The 24,537-nt window shown below is 43.8% G+C and overlaps 1 long non-coding RNA gene across 1 annotated transcript; it reads left to right on the forward strand.

Moving 5' to 3' along the window:
• The first annotated feature begins 21,134 nt into the window (after positions 1-21,134).
• LOC125527198 lies at positions 21,135-22,639 on the forward strand. The gene is made up of 2 exons (XR_007291997.1): positions 21,135-21,878; positions 22,017-22,639. It is a non-coding gene; the product is annotated as an uncharacterized LOC125527198 (long non-coding RNA).
• Positions 22,640-24,537: the final 1,898 nt, after the last annotated feature.

Genomic DNA, 24,537 nt, shown 5'->3' on the forward strand with positions numbered 1-24,537 from the left:
CTACATCAACCCCGTTCTTTGAACGCTTCCGCTCGCGATCTACAAAGGTATGTAGATGCATCTAATCACTCATTGCTAGATGAACTCCTAGATGGATCTTGGTGAAACGAGTAGGAAAAAATTTGTTTTTTGCTACGTTCCCCAACAGTGGCATCATGAGCTAGGTCTATGCGTAGTTCTCTTGCGCGAGTAGAACACAATTTGTTATGGGCGTAGATGTTGTCAAGTTTCTTGCCGCTACTAGTCTTCTCTTGCTTCAACGGTATTGTGGGATGAAGCGGCCCGGACCAACCTTACACGTATGCTTACGTGAGACCGGTTCCACCGACTAACATGCACAAGTTGCATAAGGTGGCTGGCGGGTGTCTGTCTCTCCTACTTTAGTTGGAGCAGATTCGATGAACAGGGTCCTTATGAAGGGTAAATAGAAGTTGACAAATCACGTTGTGGCTTTCACGTAGGTAACAAAACGTTCTTGTTAGAACCCTACTTCAGCCACGTAAAACATGCAACAACAATTAGAGGACGTCTAACTTGTTTTTTGCAGCAAGTGCTTTGTGATATGATATGGCCAAAGTTGTGATGAATGATGAATGATCTATATGTGATGTATGAGATGTTCATGCTATTTTACAAGGAATCACAACTTACATGTCGATGAGTATGACGGTGACAGGATGATCATGGAGCCCCAAGATGGAGATCAAAGGAGCTATGTGATATTGGCCATATCATGTCACTATTATTATTTGATTGCATGTGATGTTTATCATGTTTTGCATCTTGTTTACTTAAGAACGACGGTAGTAAATAAGATGATCCCTTACAACAATTTCAAGAAGTGTTCTCCCCTAACTGTGCACCGTTGCTACAGTTCGTCATTTCGAAGCACTACGTGTTAATCGGGTGTGATAGATCCTTACGTTCACATACAACGGGTGCAAGACAGTTTTACACATGCAAAAACACTTAGGGTTAACTTGACGAGCCTAGCATGTACAGACATGGCCTCGGAACACAGAGACCGAAAGGTCGAACACGAGTCGTATGGAAGATACGATCAACATGAAGATGTTCACCGGCGATGACTAGTCCGTCTCACGTGTTAATCGGACACGGCTTAGTCGACTCGGATCGTGTAACACTTAGATGACTAGAGGGATGTCTAATCTGAGTGGGAGTTCATTAATAATTTGATTAGATGAACTTAATTATCATGAACTTAGTCTAAAATCTTTACAATATGTCTTGTAGATCAAATGGCCAACGTTGTATTCAATTTCAACGCGTTCCTAGAGAAAACCAAGCTGAAAGACGATGGCAGCAACTATACGGACTGGGTCCGGAACCTGAGGATCATCCTCATAGCTGCCAAGAAAGATTATGTCCTACAAGCACCGCTAGGTGATCCTCCCGTCCCACAGAACCAAGACGCTATGAATGCTTGGCAGACACGTACTGATGACTACTCCCTCGTTCAGTGCGGCATGCTTTACAGCTTAGAGCCGGGGCTCCAAAAGCGTTTTGAGAGACATGGAGCATATGAGATGTTCGAAGAGCTAAAAATGGTTTTTCAAGCTCATGCCCGGATCGAGAGATATGAAGTCTCCGACAAATTCTTCAGCTGTAAGATGGAGGAAAATAGTTCTGTCAGTGAGCACATACTCACTATGTCTGGGTTACATAACCGCTTGACTCAGCTGGGAGTTAATCTCCCGGATGACGCGGTCATTGACAGAATCCTCCTGTCGCTTCCACCAAGCTACAAGAGCTTTGCGATGAACTTCAATATGCAAGGGATGGTAAAGACCATTGCTGAAGTATTTGCTATGCTAAAATCAGCAGAGGTAGAAGTCAAGAAGGAACATCAAGTGTTGATGATGAATAAAACAACTAAGTTCAAGAAGGGCAAGGGTAAAAAGAACTTCAAGAAGGACGGCAAGGAAGTTGCTGCGCCCGGCAAGCAAGCTGTCGGGAAGAAGTCAAAGAATGGACCCAAGCCTGAGACAGAGTGCTTTTATTGCAAAGGGAAGGGTCACTGGAAGCAGAACTGCCCCAAATACTTAGCGGACAAGAAGGCCGGTAACACCAAAGGTATATTTGATATACATGTAATTGATGTGTACCTTACCAGTGCTCGTAGTAACTCCTGGGTATTTGATACCGGTGCCGTTGCTCATATTTGTAACTCACAGCAGGAGCTGCGGAATAAACGGAAACTGGCGAAGGACGAGGTGACGATGCGCGTCGGGAATGGTTCCAAGGTCGATGTGATCGTCGTCAGCACGCTACCTCTACATTTACCTACGGGATTAGTTATAAACCTCAATAATTGTTATTTTGTGCCATGTTTGAGCATGAACATTGTATCAGGATCTCGTTTAATACGAGATGGCTACTCATTTAAATCCGAGAATAATGGTTGTTCTATTTATATGAGAGATATGTTTTATGGTCATGCTCCGATAGTCAATGGTTTATTCTTAATGAATCTTGAGCGTATTACTACATATATTAATAGTGTGAGTACCAAAAGATGTAAGATTGATAATGACAGTCCCACATACTTGTGGCACTGCCGCCTTGGTCACATAGGTGTCAAACGCATGAAGAAGCTCCATGCAGATGGACTTTTAGAGTCTCTTGATTATGAATCATTTGACACGTGCGAACCATGCCTCATGGGAAAAATGACCAAGACTCCGTTCTCAGGAACAATGGAGCAAGCAACCAACTTATTGGAAATCATACATACTGATGTGTGCGGTCCAATGAGTGTTGAGGCTCGCGGTGGCTATCGTTATGTTCTCACCCTCACTGATGACTTGAGTAGATATGGGTATGTCTACTTAATGAAACACAAGTCTGAAACCTTTGAAAAGTTCAAGGAATTTCAGAGTGAGGTTGAGAATCAACGTGACAGGAGAATACTTGAGTCACTAATTTGGCACACACTTAAGAAAATGTGGAATAGTTTCACAACTCACGCCGCCTGGAACACCTCAGCGTAATGGTGTGTCCGAACGTCGTAATCGCACTCTATTAGATATGGTACGATCTATGATGTCTCTTACCGATTTACCGCTATCTTTTTGGGGCTATGCTTTAGAGACTGCCGCATTCACTTTAAATAGGGCTCCGTCGAAATCCGTTGAGACGACACCGTATGAATTATGGTTTGGGAAGAAACCTAAGCTGTCGTTTCTAAAAGTTTGGGGATGTGATGCTTATGTCAAGAAACTTCAACCTGAAAAGCTCGAACCCAAGTCGAAAAAATGCGTCTTCATAGGATACCCTAAAGAAACTGATGGGTATACCTTCTACCTCAGATCCGAAGGCAAGATCTTTATTGCCAGGAATGGATCCTTTCTAGAGAAAGAGTTTCTCTCAAAAGAAGTAAGTGGGAGGAAAGTAGAACTTGATGAAGTATTGCCTCTTGAACCGGTAAATGGCGCAACTCAAGAAAATGTTCCTGAGGTGCCTGCACCGACTAGAGAGGAAGTTATTCATGATGATCAAGATACTTCTGATCAAGCTCCTACTGAAATTCGAAGGTCCACAAGAACACGTTCCGCACCAGAGTGGTACGGCAACCCTGTCTTGGAAATCATGTTGTTAGACAACGGTGAACCTTCGAACTATGAAGAAGCGATGGCGGGACCAGATTCCGACAAATGGCTAGAAGTCATGAAATCCGAGATAGGATCCATGTATGAAAACAAAGTATGGACTTTGACTGACTTGCCCGTTGAATGGCGAGCCATAGAAAATAAATGGATCTTTAAGAAGAAGACAGACGCGGATGGTAATGTGATCATCTATAAAGCTCGGCTTGTCGCTAAGGGTTATCGACAAGTTCAAGGGGTTGACTACGATGAGACTTTGTCACCGGTAGCGAAGCTAAAGTCCGTCCGAATCATGTTAGCAATTGCCGCATTCTGCGATTATGAAATATGGCAAATGGACGTCAAAACGGCATTCCTTAATGGTTTCCTTAAGGAAGAATTGTATATGATGCAGCCGGAAGGTTTTGTCGATCCTAAGAATGCTGACAAAGTGTGCAAGCTCCAACGCTCGATTTATGGACTGGTGCAAGCATCTCGGAGTTGGAACATTCGCTTTGATGAGATGATTAAAGCGTTTGGGTTTACGCAGACTTATGGAGAAGCCTGCGTTTACAAGAAAGTGAGTGGGAGCTCTGTAGCATTCCTCATACTATATGTAGATGACATACTTTTGATGGGAAATGATATAGAACTCTTGGACAGCATCAAGGCCTACTTGAATAAGAGTTTTTCAATGAAGGACCTTGGAGAAGCTGCTTATATATTAGGCATCAAAATCTATAGGGATAAATCGAGACGCCTCATAGGTCTTTCACAAAGCACGTACCTTGATAAGATTTTGAAGAAGTTCAAAATGGATCAGTCCAAGAAAGGGTTCTTGCCTGTTCTGCAAGGTATGAAATTGAGCTCGGCTCAATGCCCTACCATGGCAGAAGATATAGAAGAGATGAGTGTCATCCCCTATGCCTCAGCCATAGGTTCTATTATGTATGCCATGCTGTGTACCAGATCTGATGTAAACCTTGCCCTAAGTTTGGTAGGAAGGTACCAAAGTAATCCTGGCAAGGAACACTGGACAGCGGTCAAGAATATCCTGAAGTACCTGAAAAGGACTAAGGAAATGTTTCTCGTTTATGGAGGTGACGAAGAGCTCGTCGTAAAGGGTTACGTCGACGCTAGCTTCGACACAGATCTGGATGACTCTAAGTCACAAACCGGATACGTGTATATGTTGAATGGTGGAGCAGTGAGCTGGTGCAGCTGCAAGCAGAGCGTCGTGGCGGGATCTACATGTGAAGCGGAGTACATGGCAGCATCGGAGGGAGCACATGAAGCAATATGGGTGAAGGAGTTCATCACCGACCTAGGAGTCATACCCAATGTGTCGGGGCCAATCAAACTCTTTTGTGACAACACTGGGGCTATTGCACTTGCCAAGGAGCCCAGGTTTCACAAGAAGACAAGGCACATCAAGCGTCGCTTCAACTCCATTCGTGAAAATGTTCAAGATGGAGACATAGAGATTTGTAAAGTACATACGGACCTGAATATAGCAGATCCGTTGACTAAACCTCTCCCTAGGGCAAAACATGATCAACACCAGAATTCCATGGGTGTTCGATTCATCATAATGTAACTAGATTATTGACTCTAGTGCAACTGGGAGACTGTTGGAAATATGCCCTAGAGGCAATAATAAAAGTATTATTATTATATTTCTTTGTTCATGATAATTGTCTTTATTCATGCTATAACTGTATTATCCGGAAATCGTAATACACGTGTGAATACATAGACCATAATATGTCCCTAGTAAGCCTCTAGTTGACTAGCTCGTTGATCAACAGATAGTCATGGTTTCCTGGCTATGGACATTGGATATCATTGATAACGGGATCACATCATTAGGAGAATGATGTGATGGACAAGACCTAATCCTAAGCATAGCACAAGATCGTGTAGTTCGTTTGCTAGAGCTTTTCCAATGTCAAGTATCTTTTCCTTTGACCATGAGATCGTGTAACTCCCGGATACCGTAAGAGTGCTTTGGGTGTATCAAATGTCACAACGTAACTGGGTGACTATAAAGGTGCACTACAGGTATTTCCGAAAGTGTCTGTTGGGTTGACACGGATCGAGACTGGGATTTTGTCACTCCATATAACGGAGAGGTATCACTGGGCCCACTCGGTAATGCATCATCATTATGAGCTCAAGGTGACCAAGTGGTTGATCACGGGATCATGCATTACGGTACGAGTAAAGTGACTTGCCGGTAACGAGACTGAACAAGGTATTGGGATACCGACGATCGAGTCTCGGGCAAGTAACATACCGATTGACAAAGGGAATTGTATACGGGGTTGTTTAATCCTCGACATCGTGGTTCATCCGATGAGATCATCGTGGAGCATGTGGGAGCCATCATGGGTATCCAGATCCCGCTGTTGGTTATTGACCGGAGAGTCGTCCCGGTCATGTCTGCATGTCTCCCGAACCCGTAGGGTCTACACACTTAAGGTTCGGTGACGCTAGGGTTGTCAAGATATGTATATGCAGTAACCCGAATGTTGTTCGGAGTCCCGGATGAGATCCCGGACGTCACGAGGAGTTCCGGAGGTAAAGAATTATATATAGGAAGTGCTGTTTCGGCCATCGGGACAAGTTTCGGGGTTATCGGTATTGTACCGGGACCACCAGAGGGGTCCCGGGGGCCCACCGGGTGGGGCCACCTGTCCCGGGGGGGCACATGGGCTGTAGGGGGTGCGCCTTGGCCTAGATGGGCCAAGGGCACCAGCCCCAAAAGCCCATGCGCCTAGGGTTCCACTTAAGGGAAGAGTCCCAATGGTGGAAGGCACCTCTAGGTGCCTTGGGGGGGAGGGAAACCTCTCCTTGGCTGCCGCACCTAGGAGATTGGATCTCCTAGGCTGGCGCACCCGCCCCCTTGGCCCTCCTATATATAGTTGAGGAGAGGGAGGACTTCATACCTCAGCCTTTGGTGCTTCCCTCTCCCCTGTTACATCTCTCCCTCGTAGTACACGGCGAAGCCCTGCTACTGTGACGCCCTGCATCCACCACCACGCCGTCGTGCTACTGGATCTTCATCAACCTCTCCTTCCCCCTTGCTGGATCAAGAAAGGAGGAGACGTCATCCGCTCTGTACGTGTGTTGAACGCGGAGGTGCCGTCCGTTCGGCACTTGGTCATCGATGATTTGGATCACGTCGTGTTCGACTACATCAACCCCGTTCTTTGAACGCTTCCGCTCATGATCTACAAACGTATGTAGATGCATCTAATCACTCGTTGCTAGATGAACTCCTAGATGGATCTTGGTGAAACAAGTAGGAAAAATTTTGTTTTTTGCTACGTTCCCCAACAGGAGGTGCCCAATTACTTTCATTTGTCAACATATTATTCAATAGAATTTTAGATTCATCTGGTGTTCTTTCCCTAAAAAGAGAACCAGCACAACTATCCAGGTTATCTCTGGAAGCATCGGTTAGTCCATTATAAAAGATATCAAGTATTTCATTTTTCTTAAGAGGATGATAAGGCAAAGCATTAAGTAACTTGAGAAGCCTCCCCCAAGCTTGTGGGAGACTCTCTTCTTTAATTTGCACAAAGTTGTATATTTCCTTTAAAGCGGCTTGTTTCTTATGAGCAGGGAAATAATAGACCGTATCCTGGGGACTACGCACACAACCAGGATCAAGAGAATTAAACCATATCTTAGCATCACCCTTTAATGAGAACGGAAATATTTTAAGGATATGAAAGTAGCGAGATCTCTCATCATTAGTGAACAGGGTGGCTATATCATTTAATTTAGTAACATGTGCCACAACAGTTTCAGATTCATAGCCAAGAAAAGGATCAGATTCAACCAAAGTAATTATATCAGGATCAACAGAGAATTCATAATCCTTATTAGCAACACAGATAGGTGAAGTAGCAAAAGCAGGGTCAGGTCTCATCCTAGCATTTAGAGATTGCTTATTCCATTTAGCTAATAAACTTTTGAGTTCATATCTATCTTTGCAAGCTAAAATAGCTAAAGAAGCTTCGTGATCAAATAAATAACCCTCGGGAATAACAAGTGATTCTTCATCTTCATAATCAGATTCAATATTTTCAATCTCTCTAGCCCTAGCAAGTTGTTCCTCGAGAAAATCACTAAGTGGCATACTAGTATCAGGCATAGAGGTAGTTTCATCATAAGTATCATGTATAGCAGAAGTAGCATCATCAATAACATGCGACATATCAGAATGAATAGCAGAAGAAGGTTTAGGTGTCGCAAGCTTACTCATAACAGAAGGTGAATCAAGTGCAGAGCTAGATGGTAGTTCCTTACCTCCCCTCGTAGTTGAGGGATAAATCTTGGTTCTTGGATCTTTCAAATTCTTCGTAGTGTCCAGCAGATATAAACCCCATGTGACTCAAAGAATAGAGCTATGCTCCCCGGCAACGACGCCAGAAATTAGTCTTGATAACCCACAAGTATAGGGGATCGCAACAGCTCTCGAGCGTAGAGTAATCAACCCAAATTTATTGATTCAACACAAGGGGAGCCAAGGAATATTCTCAAGTATTAGCAGCTGAGTTGTCAATTCAACCACACCTGGAAACTTAGTATTTGTAGCAAAGTGTTTAGTAGCAAAGGAATATGATACTGGTGGTAACAGTAACAAAAGAGTAACGAAAGCAAAGTAATGTTTTTGGTATTTTGTAGTGATTGTAACAATAGCAACGGGAAAGTAAATAAGCATAAACCAGTATATGGAAAGCTCGTAGGCATCGAATCAATAATGGATAATTATGCCGGATGCGGTTCATCATGTAACAATCATAACATAGGGTGACACAGAACTAGCTCCAATTCGTCAATGTAATGTAGGCATGTATTCCGAATATAGTCATACGTGCTTCTGGAAAAGAACTTGCATGACATCTTTTGTCCTACCCTCCCATGGCAGCGGGGTCCTAATGGAAACTAAGGGATATTAAGGCCTCCTTTTAATAAAGAACTGGAACAAAGCATTAGCACATAGTGAATACATGAAGTCCTCAAACTACGGTCATCACCGGTAAGTATCTCGATTATTGTCACTTCAGGGTTAACGTATCATAACACATAATAGGTGACTATAGACTTGCAATATAGGATCTAGAACTCTCATATATTGATGAAAACATAATAGGTTCAGATCTGAAATCATGGCACTCGGGCCCTAGTGACAAGCATTAAGCATAGCAAAGTCATAGCAACATCAATCTCAGAACATAGAGGATAATAGGGATCAAACCCTAACAAAACTAACTCGATTACATGATAAATCTCATCCAACCCATCACCGTCCAGCAAGCCTATGATGGAGTTACTCACGCACGGCGGTGAGCATCATGAAATTGGTGATGGAGGATGGTTGATGATGACGACGAGGACGAATCCCCCTCTCCGGAGCCCCGAACAGACTCCAGATCAGCCCTCCTGAGAGGTTTTAGGGCTTGGCGGCGGCTCCGTATCGTAAAACGCGATGATTTCTTCTCTACTATTTTTTCTCCCCGAAAGATTTATATAGAGTTGGGGTTAGAGTCGGGGGGCTTCCAGGGGGCCCACGAGGTAGGGGGGCGCGCCCTAGGGGGGGCGCCCCCCACCCTCGTGGCAAGGGTGCGGGCCCCCTGGTCTTCATCTTTGGTGAGGATTTTTTCTTATTTATTGTAAGATATTCCATGGAGTTTCAGGTCATTCCGAGAACTTTTGTTTTCTGCACATAAAACAACATCATGGCAATTCTGCTGAAAACAGCGTCAGTCCGGGTTAGTTCCATTCAAATCATACAAGATAGAGTCCAAAACAAGGGCAAAAGTGTTTGGAAAAGTAGATACAACGGAGACGTATCAGGGTGGTGCAGCAAAGTAGCGTAATTATATCCCTCAGTTTTTGAGAACCAAGGTATCAATCCAATAGGAGGCCACGCACGAGTCCCTCGTACCTACACAAACAAATAAATCTTCGCAACCAACGCGATAAGGGGTTGTCAATCCCTACACAGTCACTTACGAGAGTGGGATCTGATAGATATGATAAGACAATATTTTTTGGTATTTTTATGATAAAGATGCAAATTAAAATAAAAGGCTATAAAAATAACTAAGTATTGGAAGATTAATATGAAGGAAGATAGACACGGGGGCCATAGGTTTCACTAGTGGCTTCTCTCGAGATCACAAGTATTCACGGGGAGTAAACAAATTATTGTTGAGCAATTGACAGAATTGAGCATACTTATGAGAATATCTAGGTATGATCATGTATATAGGCATCACGTTCGAGACAAGTAGACCGACTCATGCCTGCATCTACTACTATTACTCCACACATCGACCGCTATCCAGCATGCATCTAGAGTATTAAGTTCAAGAGAACAGAGTAATGCTTTAAGCAAGATGACATGATGTAGAGGGATAAACTCATGCAATATGATGAAAATCACATCTTGTTATCCTCGATGGCAACAATACAATACATGCCTTGCTGCCCCTACTATCACTGGGAAAGGACATGGCAAGATTGAACCCAAAGCTAAGCACTTCGCCCATTGCAAGGAAGATCAATCTAGTAGGCCAAACCAAATTGATAATTCAAAGAGACTTGCAAAGATAACCAATCATACATAAAAGAATTCCGAGAAGATTCAAATATTGTTCATAGATAAACTTGATCATAAACCCACAATTCATCAGTCTCAACAAACACACCGCAAAAGAAGATTACATCGAATAGATCTCCACAAGAGTGGGGCAGAACTTTGTATTGAGATCCAAAAAGAGAGAAGAAGCCATCTAGCTAATAACTATGGACCCGTAGGTCTGAGGTAAACTACTCACACTTCATCAGAAGGGCTATGGTGCTGATGTAGAAGCCCTCCGTGATCGATGCCCCCTCCGGCGCAGCTCCGGAATAGGCCCCAAGATGGGATCTCGTGGATACAGAAAGTTACGGTGGAACAATTAGGTTTTTGGCTCCGTATCTGGTAGTTTGGGGGTACGTAGGTATATATATGAGGAAGGAGTACGTCGGTGGAGCAACAGGGGGCCCACGAGGGTGGAGGGCGTGCCCGGGGGGGTAGGCGCGCCCCCTACCTCGTGGCCTCCTGGTTGATGTCTTGACGTAGGCTCCAAGTCCTCTAGATCATGTTCGTCCAAAAATCACATTCCCGAAGGTTTCATTCCACTTGGACTCCATTTGATATTCTTTTTGTTCAAAACCCTAAAATACGCAAAAAAACTAGCAATTCTGGGCTGGGCCTCCGTTAATAGGTTAGTCCCAAATATGATATAAAAGTGTATAATAAAGCCCAATAATGTCCAAAACAGAATATAATATAGGATGGAACAATCAAAAATTATAGATACGTTGGAGACGTATCAACGATTAAAATCCAAGTGTTAAAACTTGGAACACCCAAACTGACGAAATTCGGTTTGGTTGTTTGAAGTTACAAAACTTGGCATCAATCCTCATCGCAGAGGCTGCCAGAAAAATTCTCCAAGGTGTTCGACCGTCTTTGGCCCCCAGAATAATTGATGTGCGCAGGACGCTGGGCGCCGGCGTCACTTGTCGGATGTGTATCTAGTGTTCAACGCTGAGCGCCACACGTATCTCGGACCGTTGATACTTGCTATTTAAGGAGAATAAGGATATGAAGAGGAGAGGAAGAAGAGGAAAAAAAGAAGAGGAAGAAGAAGAAGAAAAAAGAGGAGAATAAGAAAGAATAGAGGATAAGAAGAAAAATAGTTCTTCTCCTCTATTCCATCTTCTTCTCCTCTTTTTTTTTCTTCTTCTTCCTCTTCTTTTTTTATAGGGAACGAGGGGGTCGAGCAGTCGAGGGTCTGGAACTAGGGTAGACGGTCGAGCGTCGGCGAGGTGTCGAGGTTCTAGGATCGTCGAGGGGTCAAGAGGGGGACATCAATCAGCCCCCTCTCGCTTGACTAACTCTCGAGGTTCTAGAATAGTCGAGGGGTCGAGAGGGGGCCGTCGAGCGATTTATCAAGAATGCCCCCATTATGGATGTGCACAAGTAGATCCAACTTTTTTCTGATCTCATCTATATATATATATATATATATATATATTCTTCTATATGTCATGTTGTCTGTCAAAGTATTGAAGAAATCCATGGCTTCATCATTAGTCGGAAGTAAGAGGCATATGATGCTACGAAGCTCCTCAAAGTTGTTTTGGAATGGAGTTTCGGATAGAATAATTATCCTATCCCGGACTCTGTTCCAAAACAATTTTTGGAGAGCTTCGTACCATTATGCGCCTGTTACTTCCGTCTAATGATGAAGACATGGTTTTCTTGAATCCTTTGACAACATGACATATAGAAAGGTAGATGAGATCAAGAAATATATGAAACATTTTCTGCACATCCAGAATGGCGCCATTTTATTAAATCCGTTAAAGGTTAAGAGAATCCCTTGTTTGACATTCATGAGAGAGCCGATTCCTACATCGAACATTCATGAGAGAGGTGTTGCCGAGGCCACCCCAAACTCTAGATTTATGAAGCTAGATCTATGTTTGCCACAAATAATATATCCATCTCCCGTGTTTGTTATTAATTGCCATGTTGTAATATTTGCAGAAACTATGGATCAAAGAGACTTAGATCAAAAAGAGTTGTTGGGCACTAGTCGAAAAAGGGCCTAATGTGAGACACATTAGTGCTGGTTTGTAATTGGCCCGGTACTAATGGTACCATTAGTCCCAGTTCGGACGGCTATGCATTAGTACCGGTTCATGTTGAACCTTTAGTACCGGTTCATGCCACGAACTGGTACTAAAGGGGTGGTGGCAGACTGGCGTCAGATCGGGTCCCCACGAGTCACAAACCGGTACTAAAGGACTAATCTTTAGTACCAGTTTGTGTCACAAACCGGTACTAAAGGGGTCTAACCTTTAGTCCCGGTTGGAGACACAAACCGGGACTAAAGGGCAACTTTCAAACTCTACCCCCCCTATTGCCTTTTCAGTTTTGAAAAAAACAAAAGAAAATGAAAAAACTTGAAAAATTAAAATCCTTTGAGATGTAGTTATGTTAGTAGGATTGACAGCTTACTATTGTCAGGAAAACAACAAGTGCTGACTTGGAAATTAGGGGGAATAGAACTCGGAAGTTAAGTGTGCTCAGGCTGGAGTAGTGAGAGGATGGATGACCAGACGGGAAGTTAGACGATTATAAATGAGTGGTGTACACTTGAGAAGTTATGAGGGGTGATTAGAGGCTACATCGTCAAATAATTCGGAAAATTGAAATTCAAAAAATATCAATTTTTTTCAAAAAATTCAAAAAAAATTCAAAAAGAAAAAATATATCCTTTACTACCGGTTGGTTTACCAACCGGTACTAAAGGTCCCCCAGACCACGGCGCGCGCTCGTGCCACATTGTGGGACTTTAGTCCCGGTTCGTGTTGAACCGACACTAAAGGGGGGGGGGTACCTTTAGTGCCCACCCTTTAGTGCCGGTTCAAAAACGGTACTAAAGGTCCTTATGAACTAGCACTAATAGTCGTTTTTCTACTAGTGGGGAGACATAATCTGCGACAGACGTGATGTCTTGTCATTATTTCTCAACGACAACGATGGTCTTGAAGAAGAGGATGAAGCCTCCGCTGATCGAACAATGGAGGAGGATGTCTCTGGTGATCGGATGCCGGTGGAAGAAGGAGGCCGTGATGACGGCCCCGGTGATCAAACAACGAAGGAGGGATCGGCTGTTGCAAAGTCCGGCGAGTTGTATATATTAATTAAGCATGTGCTGACTAGCTAATTGATGCATGAATTGTTTTGGTATATGCACATATATTAACTCTTCTTTCTTCTTTTAATTATATATAGCCCTCCGGATCGAGCCAAACATCGCTAACGAGACGAGGCCCGAAGAAAAGGTTGCGCTCGGATGAGATATATATTATCACAGCAATCGCGGACGATGGCCAACGGATTGAACCCATGCGGACCAGAAATGCATTTTCTACTCAGTGTGGATCTATTGTTAGGGACATCATCCCAATCAGCATCCAGGAATGGAATAAGCCTAAGAAGGAAGACCCTCAAGTTTCTTATGTCACCGATAGACAGAAAGATGATCTTTGGACCTCGCTGAAGGAAAATTTCACCCTACCGGCAGAGGAGGATCCGAATAATCCAGTTATAGAGCCACTGGTCAAGGCGTTTGCTCTGAAGAAGATGGTAGATCTATTAAGGAGGTGGAAGAAGGAGTTGAAAACAATGTTTGTCGACCAAGGGAAGACTCCAGAATACACCGGCCGATTTGAGAAGATAAGAGATCACTAGCACGCATTTGTGGCCTACAAGAAATCGAACAAGAGTAAGAAAATGATAGAGACAAACAATATAAATGTTGCAAAGAAGCAGTTTCACCATTGCACGGGGTCAGGCGGCTACCTCAGAGCCCGACCGTTGTGGGAAAAAGCTGAGAATGACCTGATTGCTAAAGGGGTCGAACAAGAGACATTGCACTGGCCAGAACGTGCAAGGACTTGATTCTTCGGGGTTGGGGGAACTTTGGAACCTGAAACCGGGAGCTGCTGTTGGACGGACGAGCAACTTGAAATACTCGTCAAGAAGCTTAAGAAGCATATCGTCGAAGCGAAGACAGGGACATTCATTCCCGACAGAGTGAATGACAAGCTAACTCTGGCCCTCGGGAATCCTGAGCACCCTAGACAAACACGAGGCACACCAGGATCCATTCCGTGGGTGAAAGGGTTTCCCAGCGCAGACGGTTAGAGAAGTCGGGATAGGTAGAGGAAACAGGAGCTGAGCATAGTGGAACAGCTCCATGAAAGAATGCTAAGGCTAGAGAAACAAGTTGAGAACCAGTGAGCTACCGAGGAACCATCTCAGCGGCACGAATCTACCTCAGAAGCTACCCCGCACTACTAGGGAAAACCCTAGTAGTAGCGCTTGGTTTGGAGCTATCGGTAGCGCTTGTGGAAGCGCTACCGCTAAGGCGCTACAGCTAACTGTTCCCAGTAGCGCTGGAAATCAAGCGCTACTGCTATACCTAGTTATCAGTAGCGCTTCCACAATAAAGCGCTACTGATAACAGTTAGTAGTAGTAGCGTTTCTTAGGAAAAGCGTTGCTGATAACTTTTTCCTATATTTTTAAAAATACAGCTTATTTTCGTTGTGGTTTTATATACAGTACTTTCATCATATGATTTTATGACCATGCCTCCACTTGAATCTAATACATGTTCATTTCACCTACTGACATATATAACAACTCAACATGGTTATATAACAACTTAGCATCATGCATCATCGATCATAATAATAAATAACTCAACATTGGTATCATATAATAACAACTCCTCATCATCATCATAGTACTCCTAATCACAACTCATCATCATCATCATAATCAACTCTAACACATAATAACAACTTCTCATCATCATCATAGTCATAATCAACACTAACTAATTATTCATAATACCTAGGACCTACTCCTTTCTCCTAGCTAAAATAGCATAAAACAGATACACTGGTCCATCTCCATAATGGAGAATGGAGATAAACCTATGTCCAGCTTGTGGCATGCACACTATGTTGTCTCCAATTACTTTCGTGCACGCATTCATCACTTTGCTCCATTCTTTTATTTTGAGCCTTCCATCGTTGGAACTAATCGAGTATGCACTATCGTAAACCCTCGAAGGAGTTGCTCGTAAGCTAACCATATGCATATCACCTTCGATGTACATCAAGTCAGGAACAACCTCCTTTGGGAGCCTCTGTTGAAAAATGTAATGTTAACATACATAGTTAGAAATGTAGTTTATTTAAGAAGAATGTATGCAATGAAGTTACCATCATTAACAAAACCTTACCAAGTTTTTGGCCGTGAAGTTACCATCAAGCTATTTATGGACTAGTGGCACGTATCTAGTGAAATTTGGGCTGATAGAGTCATTTGTTTTAAAGATCTCAACATCATCTATGAATGAGACAAGATAACATTTCTCCTCACAATTAAGCTCGGAGTCATAGCTATAGTATGTGTTGTCTATGACCTTTCGAGTATGTCTTGAAGTTAAGAAATAAGCTGACAATTATAAATAAATAAGTTTAGTACCGAAATGTATCAACAAGAGGTAGATGTTTGAAAATAAAAAATATAAATTAGTTGATAAATATGTTTGAAAAACTCACATAGAGGTAGATGTGGAAGTGTATCAACGAGGACCGAAATGTACATATTCTCTTCGTCAATGTCATCTTCAGGATCACCAAGATCGAAGGTGACATACATACCCTCCTTAAAATTATACGCCTTGCACAATGCTTCCCAATTCATGCAACCAAAATGGGATACGCTCTCTGAATTATATAGCTTTACAGCAAAATCATAACCATGATGGGTCCTCAGATGAACTATCTTTGTCTCTATTTTTTCATGATCTTCGAAATCCAGATACTCCAAGACATAGCGTCTTGCATGGCATTGGATAAACTACTCGAATTGTAAAAGACGGAGATTACATGTTGAAGAAGAAGAAGTCATGCTTAATTAAGAAAAAGACTTGTCGTTGTGTACCGTTTCAACATTGAAGGTTTCGTCGAGCTTAATACTGAAGCGGCGACCGTCTAGCAGGTGATGCTGGTCGCACAAACCCCGGTCCTCTCTGCACCAGTCGTACTCCGGGATCCTATCGTCGTCGGAAGACGACATTTCCTAGGTTCATAATTCAAAGATAAAACTTCTAAAATTAAATATATGTACTACAAAACTGAATTAGATTATTATTATTCATCATGGGCTGACTATCAGTCTATCGAGTCTTTTATTGAAAACTCTCAGCTCACGTGGTGTATATGGTGGACAATACTCACTTATTTTTCGACAGTCGGTGATGGTCGCTACTCCTTCTTCCCCTAGTGCATATAACAAAGGTCTAGCACAAGGAGAAGAAGGAAAAGCGACCCCCACGACAACAGTCAGGATTCTTCCTCCTCTCTCAGATATGGTGGACAATCCTCACTGATTTTTCGACCATCGGTGATGATCTCTACTCCCACCTTCCCCTAGTGCATAACAAAGGTATAGCACAAGGAGAAGGAATAAGAAGAGACCTCCACGACAATAGTCGGCATTCTTATTCTCTCATATATGGTGGAGACTGTCATGTATGGAGCCCCGATAGACTTAAAGTCAACCCAAAATGTCTTTGAATTCTCTTTCCGGCAATTCCAGGGCACTCGATATTTCCTTCATACTCTAGCACAAGCCATGCTGAAATTCACGGGAAAATCCGGCATGACCTTTGCTAAAAATGACATATATCGAGCGCCTGAAATTTGCCGGAATGGAAATTAATCAACACTCCGGCAAAAGGCCACTGTGAGGGCAAGCACTAGTAGTCCACAACAGTGCTCATCAAGCTACTACTCTAGTACATCAACCAAAACATCTACATCATCATCGACATGGGGATTTTGCTAATCTCACATCTAGGTTGTAGGGGGTCGGTAACGGGGACGACGGTGGGGATGATGCAGGGGCTCCTTGGTTTCTGGAAAAACAAAATATAATCAAAAACAAAATCTGAATTTCATACCTATAACCCTAATAATATTGTGTTCTATTCTACATTTACTAATTTCCTATTCTATTCAAAAGGAGAAAATTTACTAAAAATTACCTATTCTATTCAAAAGAACTACATTTACTGATTTTTTTCTATTAAAAAAACCTACATTTACTAAAAAAACTCATATAGCATTCTAATAAATTTCTATACCTAAAAATTTCTATTACAAAAAAACCTACATTACTAAAAAAACTCCTATAGCATTCTAATAAATTTCTAGACCTAAAAATTTCTATTACAAAAAAACCTACATTACTAAAAAAACTCCTATAGCATTCTAATAAATTTCTATACCTAAAAATTTCTATTACAAAAAAACCTAGATTTACTAAAAAAACTCATATAGCATTCTAATAAATTTCTATACCTAAAAATTTCTATTACAAATAAACCTACATTTACTAAAAAAACTCATATAGCATTCTAACACATTTCTATACCTAAAAATATCTATTAAAAAACCTACATTTACTAGAAATTTTATACAGAGAGAGGTGGGAGGAGGAGGAGGGAGGAGAGAGGAGGAGGTGGGAGGAGGGAGTCAGGCCGATTGTGGCGGGGGGAGGAAGGAGGGAGGGGGGGGGAGGAGGGAGCAAGGGGGTGGGGGAGGGAGGAGAGGTGGGAGGAGGGAGCAGGGTGGTCGGAGGATGTGGGAGGAGGGGGTCGGGCGGCGGTGGGAGGAGGAAGGAGAGAGGAGGGCCACAAGAGGAAGGAGAGAGGAGGGTAGCGAGAGGAGGAGGGAGGGAGGGAGGCAGCTAACCTTGGGGGCAACAGTAGGTGACGGCGGGCGACGCCGGTGATAGTGGGGGTGACGGCGGTGACGGCGAGATCGAGCGAGAGTGAGAGAGTGTGTGGGTAGAGTGAGGACGCGACGGTGGATAAGGTGCCATAGTAGTAGCGCTGGTGAGCAAAAGAGCGCTACTGATAACCTCCTTAGCAGTAGCGCTACCTGAATCCAGCGCTACTGCAAAGCTCAGTAACAGTAGCGCTTTATATCAAAAGGCGCTACTAATAAATCCATGATCACTTGCACATAAAAACCAACATTGATCATCAATGATCTTTTTGTGTAGAATCAATATTGTCAATAGGAATCCACACCAGTTTTGGAACCGGTGAGAATTCCTATTGCCACAAATCGAACCTACACATAGAGTCCAATGGAGACCAAGTGATTGTGATAGATTGAGAAGCACCATATTTAAGGTGGTAAAAATTCTATTCGGCGAGCGAGGTGGGACTAAACTTTTGGGCGCAGGTCAGGGGGCGGGAGTGAACTTAATAGTAGCCCTGGCCTCAGAAAAGCGCTATTGCTACGTAGATCAGCAGCAGCGCTTTTAGAAAGAGAGCGCTAGTATTCATAGCCTGCCTGCAACTGTATGCCAATTCTAGTAGTAGCATGTGTAAATTAGCAGCGCTTTAGTTTACCACTAGCTATTGTTAATTAGTAGCAGCGCTCCCTATTTAAAAGCGCTACTACTAAGCTCCTGTGTATACGGTTTTCCCTAGTAGTGCCGCCATCTCAGCGGAGAAGCAGCGTGGCTTCCACGGAGCTCTTTCAGCAGCCTGACTCAATGGCTCCTACCTACCCCGTGGATTCAATCACGGAGGCTCAGCATTGCCAGCTTTTGACAAAATGTCAGAACCTATTGTTGAAGGCGGCTGTCGGCTCTGTTGCACCTCCTCAACCTAACGGAACTTTTCACTGCCGTCTGATTCCATATGGCTATGTTGTTGAGGCGGTGGATTAAGTAATGGATGGATTTGAGGAGCTCCTGTTCGACTACCCAACAGGCGAAGGGGACGATCAGCTGGGTTCTGCTATGAGGACTACATGTCTATGGCGGAAGGAGTACATCAAGCTTCCAAACTGGATGCCTCCGCCACCTCCTCCTCCTCCCGCGAGTGAGCGCACTCCGCCTCCTCCTCCTCCGGCGGGTGATCAGTGCACTCCGCCTTCTCCTATGTCTCCTCTGGTGCATGACAACACTCCGCCTCATCCGGCGCGTGATAGCACTCCGCCTCCTCCTCCGCCTCGTCAGCAACGGCGGAAGACAGACGCCGCCGCTGCAGCTCCTTTGACGCGTCGGAGCAGTCCGCCTCCTTCACCGCCTCGTAAGCTATGATGGAAGACAGACGTCGTCACTTCGGCGTCTAGCAGTACATCCAGAGGCGGGAGGCCATACAAATACGGTCCATCTCTCAAGTCTCCGAACAAGTTACCAGGTGAGATGAGTTACGCTGAGCTCAAGGAGAGAAGTGATGCCCAAGTGCGTGGCCATTTTGAACGGAAACCTCCACCTCCGAAGGAAAAAGTAGATCCGATAAAAGAAAAGCGCACTTTGGATGCCCTTCAGCAACCACCACCGCCTTCGCTGCTTTCAAACTATGACCGCATTATTGGAAAGAAATATGACAAAGTTAAGAATCGGTCGAGAAGTAGCAGTGGTGGTGAAAGAATTGGGAAAACAACCCCCCAGCTCGACGAACAGGAAAATCAATCGTGCCCCCCCCCCCCCCGCTCAAGGTGTTTACCGATACCCCGGGGGTAGTGGGCGCTGCTCCTGGTTTCAATACTGGTGACTACCTAAGCGATGATGTACTGTTCGAAACCGCTATGGCAGACACCTCTAAATACGTGCACGGGAAGCGTCTCGTCAGAACTGAAGACGTTGACCAGAATCTATCGACGATGATGTGAAGATTGCATAAATTGTACATGGATTCCTCCAAGAGTGGACAGGGCAGTATCAAGGTGGGGATTAATGCTGATCAGGAATTCATTGGAGGCAACTATTTCTATGTTGAATTTGATGAATTCTTTCAGTTATACAATCAACAAGCCCTCGAGAAAAGTCTTGTCGCTTGTTATTGTTTGTAAGTATTATTTCTGTAATTAAGTCTCCAGCGATTAACTCGTTCATTGCATGTATATAATTATATCCTCACTATATTATGCAGATTGAAGATCATCGAATTCAAAAAAAAACCCGGACCTGCTATGACATTGGGTTCGCTAACCCATATTTCGTAAATTAATTTATGGTAAAGCAGAGGGCAAGGGAGACTGAGGATACCTTGCTAAGGTCATTTCGTTGTCACCAAAACAAAAGGAAAAATACTCTTTCCCTACAACTACAAGTGAGTGTTACTGTCTTCTGCATATTCTGATTCGCTTACTCGGTTAAGTCTAATTGACGAGTTATGTGCGCGCGCAGGTTCCACTTTATTCTGCTAAGCATTATGCTTGACGATTGAAAACTAACTGTCCTGAACTCACGATGTAAAGAGTTTACGTAGTTCGCGGACTTGATCGAAATACTCCAGAAGTTCAATCATTGTCGCATTATATTGGCAACTTTCGTTCACTTCCTGATATCAAGTAATCATTTTCTTTGTCGGGCAGGTTTTGGAAAAAGTTCATCAGGCAAGATAAGCGTCAATGGAAATAGGAGCTGCTAATTACACAACCTAGAGTAAGTAGTACTAGCTAGCTAGTTCGGCGCATCTCTCGTTGATTCTAGTTTCAATATCATTGTCATGGTTGATTATCATTTTGATTAAACTTTACTCTTGTATAGTGCATGTGGCAGCAACCCGGAAATCATTTATGTGGATACTACGTCTGCGAGTTCATTTCGCCAAGAGATCTCTCTCCTCGAAGAGCATAACTAAACAAGATTTTGAAGTACGTAAACAATACTCACAATTTTATTTTATCACAATCAATTGTGTTGATTTCATTCATTCATATATATATATGGTGGGTCTATTATAATAACACCCCTTAAGACCTTATTCTGATAACATTAGGTCTTATTCTGATAACACCATCGAGCTGACCCGTATAGAAACTAACCCCGCAGAACAACCGAACCGAACAGCACCGGACACAAAAAAACCGCACACCCCACCTTATCCTCCCACTCTCCCCACGACCCTAGCCAGCCACCTCTCTCCCCGCTCTAGCCCACCTCCCTCCCACCTTCTCCGATGCGGCGCGCCCCTGCCCTCCCCACCTTCTCCGGCGACGCCGCCCACCACCACCTCCCTCCCCGCGCCGCGCCCCACCTCCCTGCCCACCTTCTATGGCGCGGCGCGCCCTACCGCCCCCCTCCCCCGTCCCCGTCCCGGATCCCTCCTCTCACGCCGCCTCTGGATGCGAGCCACCACCACGAATGGCCAGCGCCCCCGTCGGCAATAGGGCCAGCCCTACCGCCGCGAAACCCCATGGCCTCGCCGCCCTCACCCCCAGGGCCGGCCACGCCCCCGCCAAGCAACCACCGGATCCAGGGGGATCCGGTTCCACCTCCCTCGTCCGCCCCTACCCCCTGGGTAGCTACCCCTGATGAGCAGGACAACGACCGGCGTCGGCGGCCCCAACCCTGCCCCACCCCGGCCGCGAATACGACCCCGCCCCGCGACGCTGACCTCGACGGCCCCGGCCTCCCGCGCCGCCCCGCGACGGCCGGCCTCCAAGGCCCCGGCCCCTGCGCTGCCCGGCCCCAGCCTTGACCGCTGACGTCCGCCACCCTCCCTGATCCCCTCTGACATGTTCCGCTGCCTCCCCTCCCCTTCGACGAGCTCTCCTGCGTTCCATCCCCTCATGTGAGCTGCGTGGTATGTTATTTGAGAAAAGGCCCAAACCTCAATTCGTTTGGTTGTTGCTACAGTTCACCTTTTTGATTTTTGATAGGGAAAATTAAGCATAGCAGTTTATTATTCGTGTTCTTGATTCAGTTTGCCATTTTTTTGCAGGAGAGGAAAACATCAAAAATGAGAAAAAAAAAAGTGTGTTGCGCTCCTGATGCAATTTGACAGCTCACAAGAGCAGTACACAACGCCAACATCATGTTTGAGGAAAGTTCTTTTTTGTTGCAGATTATGGATGAGCATCTGCCGTGCGGTTTCAGTGCGGATGAGGTTCCGGAGAGGTCCACTGATTTTTTGCTTGCAGTGCAGTGTGGTGAAATTATACTCGTCCTCCCCCTTCATCCTCACCACTTTATACTTAGTCATGCAGTGCACTCCTAAAAGTGGTGCAGTACTCGCAAAATTGTCGTTAGTTTTATACTTAGTCATGCAGTGCACTAGCAAAAAGTGGTGATGTACTCGCAAAATTAGTTTGTTTCTCCTCGCCGACGACAATGGTGCAGCGCTTTAGTCCAAAACAGTGGGGGAGCACACAACCGACGTTTACTCCAGAAAGCAGTACACTTAGGTACTGTGAGCAGTTGTGCAAAACAAAAAAGGAATCGATTGTATTTGTATTTTGGTTTTGGGACCTGTTGAGTAAGCTCCGGCAACCTATTTGTCAATAATGTTAAAAGATAGATGCAATTTGATGTAAACCCTCATGTGGTTTACTTTGTGAAGAAAAACAGGATAATAAAAACTCCTGAGAAGTTCACATCCCCTTCTAAAAATGCAATTTATTTTAAACAAAAAACTATTAAAATCTAATTATTTTTTGAACCAAAAATGCTAAAAAAGAACCAATGTAGTTAGCTTGCCCCTACCGTGGAGTTCACTTGCTCATTCCATGTAGTTTGGAGTTCAGCATGCAGTTTGGGCCATGTGGACATGCAGTGCAGAATGGTATTTTTCCCGTGTTTGAAGATTTTATGCATAAAAGCTATATGGACTCATTTGAAAATTGTTTACAAAGGAAGTTCATTTCGAATTGTGTCGCGGCTCATTTCCCTTGACCATGCGGTTCGCTTCTTCACACGTGTACAACTCGCCAATGTGGAAACCCAAAACTCCAAACAAAAAAAAGAAAGAAGGAAATGAAGTGCAAAGATGTGTTAAATGAAAAATGGTAGAGAAACGACAAAAAAAATTAATGCCGTTCACTTGACCATTTGATGCAGTGCGGTTTTCTAAACTGAAGCAGTGCGGTCGGGTGTTTGATGTTGTTCATGTTGTAAGTGACCATTTAATGCAGTGCGGTTTTCTAACTAAAGCAGTGCGGTCGGGTGTTTGATGTTGTTCATCTTGTAAGTGCGAAAGAAAAAATGTTACCGAAACGACAAATAAAGTAATGCGGTTTACTTCTCCATACTTTTGGGGCACTTACGCCCGATGTAAAGTCCCGTCCACTTCCTCACATGCAAAAATTTACGTGTAAAATAAAAGAAATCAAGCAGTTCACTTGCCCATCTGACGGCGTGCAGTTTCCTATTTGAAGCAGTGCGTTTTTCTGTCCGATTCAGTACACAAGTCGATTTGGGTGTCGCCAAAAACAGAGTTTCCGCATTTTGATAAAATTGAAACTGCTCTTAAACCGTAAGGAATTAGAGAGTGTGTTCTACATGAAAAAGCTGTTTCTCGTTGATATCTTTCCAACGGTGTAGAATTTGGATCATTCCGACCAGCAGTTTGTAAAAAATTCACGAAAAACGGCCGCTGTCACATGTCGTCCGCCGCACAATTTTCAAAATTAACTTAAAACCGTAAGGAATCTTAAAAACATTTCCACATATGAAAGTTGCGCCTCGTCCGTAGCTTTCCAACGGCGTATCATACGCCTCGTTTCGACAAACGATTAAAAAACTGGAGCGAAAACAGTACCAAAAATTACAAAAATTTCAAAAAACAAAATCACGCGATTTAGTAAATTTGAAACTGCTCTTAAACCATAACGAATTAGAGAAAACAATAGTTATGAAAAAGATGCGCCTCGACGATATCTATCCAACGGTGTATCATTTCCTTCGTTCCGATGAGCGGTTTAGAAAAAAAGTGAAAAAACGCTCGATGTCACTCATCATGGGCCGCACCATTTTCAAAACTGCTCTTAAAGCGTGGGGAATCTCGAAAAGTGTTCAACATGGCGAAGTTGTGCCTAATCCGTAGCTTTTGAATGGTATATTACACGCCTCGTTCCGATAAACGGTTAAAAAATAGAGCGAAAACAGTACCAAAAAACACTACTCGCAGTTTTTGCCGACGCGAAGTTCACTAGTCTCAGTAATGCAGTGCTCTTGCTAAAGAAAGTGCAGTGCCCTCGCGTTAAGCATGCAGTGTGGAAGTGTTATCAGAATAATTATTCTGATAATATTATCAGAATAGACGGACTGTATATACCCTTCTTTAAATTAGACCTGGTAGAAGTGGGACGTACTCGTACGAGAGGATCGCCTACAAGCAATTCAAGAGGAGTTGGCGGGATTCTTTGTAGACCACGTCTTTCCTAAAGACGGAGAATGCTATCGGGATATGCAAATTTATTCATAGATATATGCATCGACGTGTACTATATGTAATAGCTTCGGAT

The sequence above is a fragment of the Triticum urartu genome, unplaced genomic scaffold (genome assembly GCF_003073215.2).
Source record: "Triticum urartu cultivar G1812 unplaced genomic scaffold, Tu2.1 TuUngrouped_contig_322, whole genome shotgun sequence".
Lineage (NCBI taxonomy): Eukaryota > Viridiplantae > Streptophyta > Magnoliopsida > Poales > Poaceae > Triticum > Triticum urartu.